Below are 7,987 nucleotides of genomic sequence, written 5' to 3' on the forward strand. Positions count from 1 at the left end.
ATTGCAACAAATTCAATACGAACTTTTAAAATGGTCCACATAGAAAAATCTTAAAAAAAACAAAAACAACTCATGAGAAAAGCTAAATACAGTATCAAACCCCCATTCAAATCACAGGAATGGATTGGTTAGGTAGAATTTTAAAACAATGTATTATATTGCATATGCCTTATGAAAAGAAAAAATATTCAAAATTGAATTTAATTCTCATCACCTCCTGTGAAGTACACATTATCCCCTAGATGTATATGCAGGAAATTATATCCTAGGGTGGTATTCCCAGTTGGGGGCATTCTTACTTTAATACAGAGAAATTTTATACTTAGCCTGTTGGGAAGCTGTTTTTCACATCTTCTGCTTTGTCTCTATCCAGCAAACCAAATCTGGAACTCCCAAGAACATCAACTTTTAAATCTTAAATTCTACAGTTTAAAAATAAGTGAACTAGGGACTTCCCTAGCAGTCCAGTGGTTAAGACTTTACCTTCCAATGCTGGGGTGCAGGTTTGATCCCTGGTTGAGGAGCTACGATCCCATATGCTTTATGGCCAAAAACCCCAAAAATATAAAACAGAAACAATATTGTAACAAATTCAATAAAGACTTTAAAAATGGTCCACAAAAAAAATTTTTTTAATTAAACTAAAATCAAATATCAAATTACTTTATAATTATGTAAAGCTTTTAGAGCCATGTAGGATTGCTCAGTGTTACTTTTTAAAAATGTATATAAGAAGTATATGAATTATTCAGCATTGGTAGTTCAGGTACCTTTTGAGAAACTTCCTAAAGAATTTGTTTAAACCTTACACTTGAACTCTACATTTTTTTTTCAAGTCGAACAAGTATATATTTGTTCTCCTCTAGAGCCTCTCACAATACCTCTATTATTCTCTCTGCTCACTCCAAAGTCATCCTATTAAATTACAAACTGCCTCCCTAATCCAAGCTTTTCTTCTGGAGATGAAGGCATTTTCTGAAATTAGTTTTAAAGCTGGTACAACTCTGCAGGAACTCCAATCGACTCCCATTGTAAAAGTCTCATCACTCCCTAGTTAAAATGAAGCCATCAGTTTGCCAGACAAGCTATTATTCATGCCCTTTACTGACTCCCCATTCGTTCCTTATGCCCCTGCCAAGTGTAATTAAATTAAATGGAAATTTAACAGATGTGAGAGCCACACATGCTGAACAAACTCATCACAGCAGCTATGACTGCTCTGATCAAGAGTTAACTTTGTTAGGGGAAAAGCAAGGGGCAAAAATCACCAATCTGTTCTTTTGTGCTCAGCATTGGTCAGGGGGCTGTACAGAATCAGTCTCTCGGCCCCAAACTGAATAATAACTTCAGACACATGTGAAGGAAAGATGTATATTGTTGCCTGATTTCAGTAATCCTATTCAGACATGAAAACAAGCTCCCAGAAATCAACAAGACACTCAAGGATCATTTAATGCCACTGCCCCCAACTTTCTGGGGTGAGGGGGAAAGATGACTTTTAAAGAAAAACCTTGAAAGTTCAGGAGAGAAGATGCTAGAAATAGTCAAGGTAGAAGAGGAGTAAGCTTCACTGCTGGTGGTACCCCCTTTCTTTTGGAAATCTCAACAAACCAGGGAAAACAGTGAGGAGGGAGGTCTGCCAGAAACCAGGCTGAGGCCCTATCGAAAGTAGATCTCGACCAACTAGTTGGAGATCCTGGCTTTAACGGAACCAGTAAAAAATGATGGATTCCTGAATAGTGTTCTCGCTGAGGCTCTTTATCAGATGTAGAAACAACCATCACACTTATTCAAAGTTCAAGTCCCACTGTCAGTTGGCAGTGAGTCCACCCGTCAGCCAGACCTCATCCTAAACGTGGGCTAACAATGGTACAGATTGACGCCTTTTATCTTTTCCAAAATCTGTTGGATAAACTATTAGCGCATTCTATCCTATAATTTCTAGGATCACAACCCATGGTTAAGCTTCCGATGCAACAGAAGAAAGGAGCAATGGCAAAGAAGAAGCACGAGTTAGCACTTGTGAAGATACACAGGTAAGCCATAGGGGTAAGGAGCCCATTTTATTGGCATTCAAGTGATGGCACAGCCTCCAATTCAGAACACTGCAAGCACTGCGTAGCACCTACCTGAGGGTTGTTTTGGCTTGAGTGTCTTACTTCACAAATGCGCATACTGCTTGGTAATTTCCCATTTTGTGAGTAATCCAGATGTACCAGGTCTTGGCAGTAAGAATGGCATATGTATTTACCCTCTGAAAGAGAAAGCGCAGGAGGTTCTTGGTTAGAGGTACATGAATCTCTGTCCATTGACAGGCAGAGGGAAATTTAAGCCTCCAAACCAAAACCCAGTATCTGATGTGGAGTAATGGAGACATGTGTTTGTATAGGGCCTATTCTTTCATAGCAGTATGCTGAGCCATTTATAAAATCCTGGCCTTCTCTGAAATCCAAACATGATACCAGTGAATACATTTCACAAAGACAGATTAGACTACTATCAATGTCATTTTCGCAATTTAAAAATTGAGATAAAATTCACATAATATAAAATTCACCATTTATGTCTTAAATAATTAAATATATATATATAATAAGACATGACACCATAAAACTCATAGAAGAGAACATAAGCAAAACATTCTCTGAACATAGGCAAAACATAAGTTGTAGCAATGTTTTCTTAGTTTAGTCTCCCAAGGCAATAGAAATAAAAGCAGAAATAAACAAATGGGACCTAATCAAACTTACCAGTTTATGCACAGCAAAGGAAACCATCAACAAAATGAAAAGACAACCCACTGACTCAGAAAATATTTGCAAATGATGTCAGTAGACAAGGGCTTAATTTCCAAAATATACAAATAGCGCATAAAATCCAACAACAAAAAACAAACAACCCAACCAAAAAGTGGGCAGAAGATCTAAAGAGACATTTCTCCAAAGAAGACATAGAGATGGCCAATAGGCACTTAGAGAAATGCAAACCAGAACTGCAATGAGGTGTCACCTCACACAGGTCAGAATGGCCATCAGTAAAAGTCTAGTCTCCAGATAATAAATGCTGGAGAAGTTGTGGAAAAAAAGGAATACTTTTCCTATTTTCCTATACTGTTGGTGGGAATGTAAATTGGTGCAGCCACTATGGAGAGCAGTATGGAAGTTCCTCAAAAAACTAAAAACAAGTTAGGGGAACAAGGTCGTGAGGTAAGGATCGCTCGGTTTGCAGCCGCCATTTCTGCTGCCTTCAGTCTCTGAATCTTTTGTAGAGCTTCCAACAGCGCTATGTTGGGACAGAGCATCCGGAGGTTCACAACCTCTGTGGTTCGTCGGAGCCACTACAAGGAGGGTCCAGGGAAGAATACCATTTTCAGTGGAAAACAAGTGGAGGTTACTAGCTATGATGACTTTGTTCTTTGGGTCTGGATTTGCTGCACCTTTCTTTATAGTAAGACACCAACTGCTTAAAAAGTAATCCATGAGACAGATAGGAAGAGGAGCATATTAAGAGGTGCAGTCTCTTAAAAGGATCAAACCCTTGAACTCAGCATCCTGGATATGTTTGTAAATAAACTTATGGCATTAAAAAAAAAACAAACAAACAACTAAAAACAGAGTTGCCATATGATCCAGCAGTCTCACTCCTGGGCGTATGCCCAGATACAACTCTAATTTGAAAAGATACATGACCTCTATGTTTATAGCAGCAGCACTATTTACAATAACCAAGACATGGAAATAACCTGAATGTCCACTGATGGACGAATGGATACAGAAAACGTGGTATAAAAATACAATGAAATATTACTCAGCCATAAAAAATAATGAAACGATGCCATTTGCGGCAACATGGTTGGATCTAGAGATGATCATACTAAGCCAAGTAAGTCAGAAACAGAAAGACAAATACCATATTATATCATTTATATCTGGAATCTAAAATACAATACAAATGAACATATCTACAAAAGAGAAACAGACTTGCATACGTAGAGAACAGACTTCTGGTTGCCAGTGGAGGAGGGGAGTTAGGGAGGGAAGGATTGGGAGTTTGGGGTTAGCAGATACAAACTATTATATATAGGATGGATAAACAAAAAGGTTTTATTGTATAACACAGGGGACTATATTCTACACCCTGTGGTACACTATTGATACAATGGGAACGAATATGAAAAAGAATATATAACAGAATCACTTTGCAAACACTTTGCTGTGTTTGCTGTAACACAACATTGTAAATTAACTATATGTTGTTAAAAAGTCACCATTTTAAAAAGCAGAAAGTTCAGGGAATTTCATGGATTTCCAGTGGTTAGACTTGGTGCTTTAAATGCTGAGGGCCCAGGTTCTATCCCTGGTCGGGGAATTATGATCCCATAAGCTGCATGGTGTGGCCAAAAAAATAAATACAAATTAAAAAATAAAATTAAATGATTTTTAATATAATCATAATGTTCCACAGTAATCACTATTATCTAATTCCAGAACATTTCCATCATCCCAAGAACAAGCCCTCTACCTGTTAGCAGCCACTGCCCATTTCCTCCTTCCTCTAGCCCCTGGAAATCACTAATCTACTTTCTGTTCCTACAGGTTTGTCTATTTTGGACATTTTGTTTCAACAGAATCATATAATATGTGGCCTTTCGTGTCTAGCTCCTTTCAGTTCAGTTCAGTTCAGTTCAGTTCATATCCATATTGTAGCACGTATCAGAACGATCCTTATTGTTGAATATTTCACTGGCTGGAAGCACCACATCTATTCATCACTTGATGGACATTGGATTGTTCCCATTCCTAGCAGGGGAATTGCTGGGATATATGGTAGTTCTGCATAATTTTCTGAGAAACTGCCAAACTGTTTTCCAATGTAAATCTCTCTAAAAGGTCTCTTTCAGCCAGATCACAACACATAGATAAGAACTCCTACAACTCTATTCACCAGCTAATAGACTTCTCTAAACAGTAGTCAAGTAATGAAATCCATTCAAGAGGCATCTTACATTATGAAATACATAAGGGGCCTTATTATGAAGCAACCTTATCTATGAAAGTGGTGTCCAGGCAAGAAGAACCTGGAGGAAAACGTTGAGTGGGGCTCTACAGGTAGTTCTTCTTTTAGCCAAGGCTACAGCAGCCTACATCATCATTATAAAAAATGTTTTGTGTGATGATGCCAGGATTAAACCTACTGGAGGGTAACAGGGACCTACCTTTCCTAATGGCATCCAGAGGTGACCCAGAAGCCACAGTTTCTAGAGTCAGAGTCAGCTAATTTGTAGGGACTTAGTCTGCATGCTTGTCCACATTCTTATATCCATGCAATAAATGTTCACGCCTACTTCATTCCCCAGGCCTGTTGAACAGTTCAATACACAGTCATAGAAGACCAGTCTCTGCCCTCAGTGTGAGAAACGGATAAGAAATGAACTACACAAGACAGTGTGGCAAATGCAACAACAGTGTGGAGTGGGGGCTCAGGACAGATGCCTAAGTCAGCCTTTGAAAGCCAAGGAAAGCTCCTCGAGGAGGTGATACTTGAGGTGATGTGGTCTAGGAATTAGGCAATTGGCATTGGAGGAGGTGAGAGAGAACAACTCAAGCAGAAGAAGCATCATATCTATGCAAGTGATGGAGGCTGGACAGAGAAAAGTGCCGCTGGTCCTGGGACTGCCTTTAGGAAAGCTGCGAGGTGGGATGAATTCAGGAGTAGGAGATACTGAAAAACCAAACCAGGGGAAAACAACGGAAATATTTTAAAGCACAAGTGTGATAAAATCAGGTCTATATTGTAAAAAAAAAAAGAAAAAAGAAAAAACCTTCTGGTAGCGGTATAGAGACTGGAAGGGGAACCAGCAGGATTAAAGGAAGGAGATGGATTAAAAAATCAGATCATCAGTTTACATAATTCCTATGGTGAAGTCTTTAAACTGTTTTGAGCCCACTCTGCTGTCAGTAAAAAAAAAAGAGAGAGAGGAAATTGAACGTATGTCTCTAATGCATACAGGGTAAGCAATATATTTATTTATCATTGTATACATACATTACTGCAATACATTACATATACAATAAAATCTATAAAAATAGAAAATTTTAAGGGTAATACTGATAGAACATCTAATATCTTCTCAGTCTCTAGTGGATTCTCTTGCACACTGGCAGGTACTCACACAATATTGCCTAGATGCCTGTCTTGGCCTCTCTCTAACCATGCTCTCCCCACGGAGCTCACAGGACATGCCCACCTAGAACCAACATGACCAGCCTCTGGGTATCACTTGCTGGGTACCCAGGACTCTGAGTTTCTCTGCCCAAATGGTCTCCAGCCTGCTCCCAGGGCCCATGCAGTCTTCTTGCCTGGGTCCTCCTTCAACAGGAGATGCTGGTGTGATCACCCTGAGGCCCAAGAGTTGCTCAGGAGCAATAGTGTTGGTTGGGGTTGGATAGGGGTGCTTGTGCTACAGGACAGAACTGAGGGCTGAAGAGAAGGAGGGGTGGGCTGTAGACTGAGGTCTCAGATTTTAGGAGCATGAGAATTGGCCGGTGAGCTAACTCTGCTTTGGAGACTGTTGTGCTACAGAAATGAACTCACTGTAAGGAAGCTGGCACTGTCATCACCCAGTGAAAACCAGAGAACATTTTCACCTAGAAAATTAATACACACACGGTGCTGGTGAGAATGCTGAGAATTTGATACTTCAAGCAGTGTTGGCAGGAGTCCGAATTGAAACAGCCTTTTTGGGAAGGCAATTTGTGAACATATATATCAAAAATCTTCAAACTGGACTAACACTTTGACCCAATAACACTGCTTCTAAGAACTTACCCTAAGGAAATAATCACGATGTGAGGAAAGACTTATGATGAGGGATCTTCACTGTAATGGTAGAAATGCGGAAGCAATGGCAAGTCAGTTAATATGTTACATCCATGTGATGGAATACTGTGACATGATCAATAAGTGATGTTGGAGAACAACATTCACTGGCATGAGAAATTGTTAAATGATACAGTCAAATTACTAAGGAGAATCTATTTATGATTCAGTATTTAAAATATATATGCATAGAAAAAAGGTAAGGCTATATGTCAATTACCAATTTTAGGGGTTTATTTTTTATTTGTGCTTCTTTACATTTTATAAGGTTCATCTAACTCTTTTTGTAATCAAAACAAATTACGTATAATATTCATAATGGTGAGTGTATCATAACGGTAAGAAATGGCATTGTTCTCAACTAAAAGGGATGAAGATGGAAAGTCAGATTTGAGAGATGCCTAAAGGTGAGTGTCATGGGATAAACTGTATTCTCCCCAAATTCATTTGTTGAAGACCTAACCTCACATCTCAGAATATGATTATATTTGGAGATGGTGCCTTTAAAGAAGTAATTAAGATAAAATGAGGTTACATGGGTGGACTGTGATGCAATATGACTGGTGTTCTTATAAGAAAAGTATATGAAGGCTTCCCTGGTGGTTCAGCAGTAAAGAATCTGCCTGCCAATGCAGGAGACCTGGGTTTGATTCTTGACCCAGGAAGATCCCACATGCTGAGTAGCAACTAAGCCCGTGTGCCACAACTACTGAGTCTGTGCTCTGGAGCCTGGAAGCTGCAACTATTGATCCCACATGTGCAACTACTAAAGCCTGTGAACTCTAGAGCCTGTGCTCCACTACAAGGGAAGCCACCATAAGGAGAAGCCAAGCCCTGCCACGAACAGTAGCCCCTCCTCGCTGCAACTAGAAAAAAAGCCCATTCAGCCACAAAGACCCAGCACAGCCAACGATAAACATATAATTAAAAAAAAAGTATATTAGGACACAGGCCACACAGAGCCCAAGGAGCAACCATGTGAGGACACAGAGAGAAGGCATCCACCTACTGGCCAAAAGGAGAGGCCTCAGAGAAACCAGACCTGCCAACACCTGATCTCAGACTTCCAGCCTCCAGAACTGCGAGACAATCAAGTCCTGGTGTTTAA

At 39.6% G+C, this 7,987-nt stretch overlaps 1 pseudogene; it reads left to right on the forward strand.

Moving 5' to 3' along the window:
* The first annotated feature begins 3,248 nt into the window (after nt 1–3,248).
* LOC145544422 (cytochrome c oxidase subunit 7C, mitochondrial pseudogene) lies at nt 3,249–3,576 on the forward strand (annotated as a pseudogene).
* The last annotated feature ends 4,411 nt before the right edge of the window (nt 3,577–7,987 follow it).

The sequence above is a fragment of the Giraffa tippelskirchi genome, chromosome 4 (assembly GCF_054371585.1).
Source record: "Giraffa tippelskirchi isolate mGirTip1 chromosome 4, T2T-mGirTip1v1.2.pri, whole genome shotgun sequence".
Taxonomy (NCBI): Eukaryota; Metazoa; Chordata; class Mammalia; order Artiodactyla; family Giraffidae; genus Giraffa; species Giraffa tippelskirchi.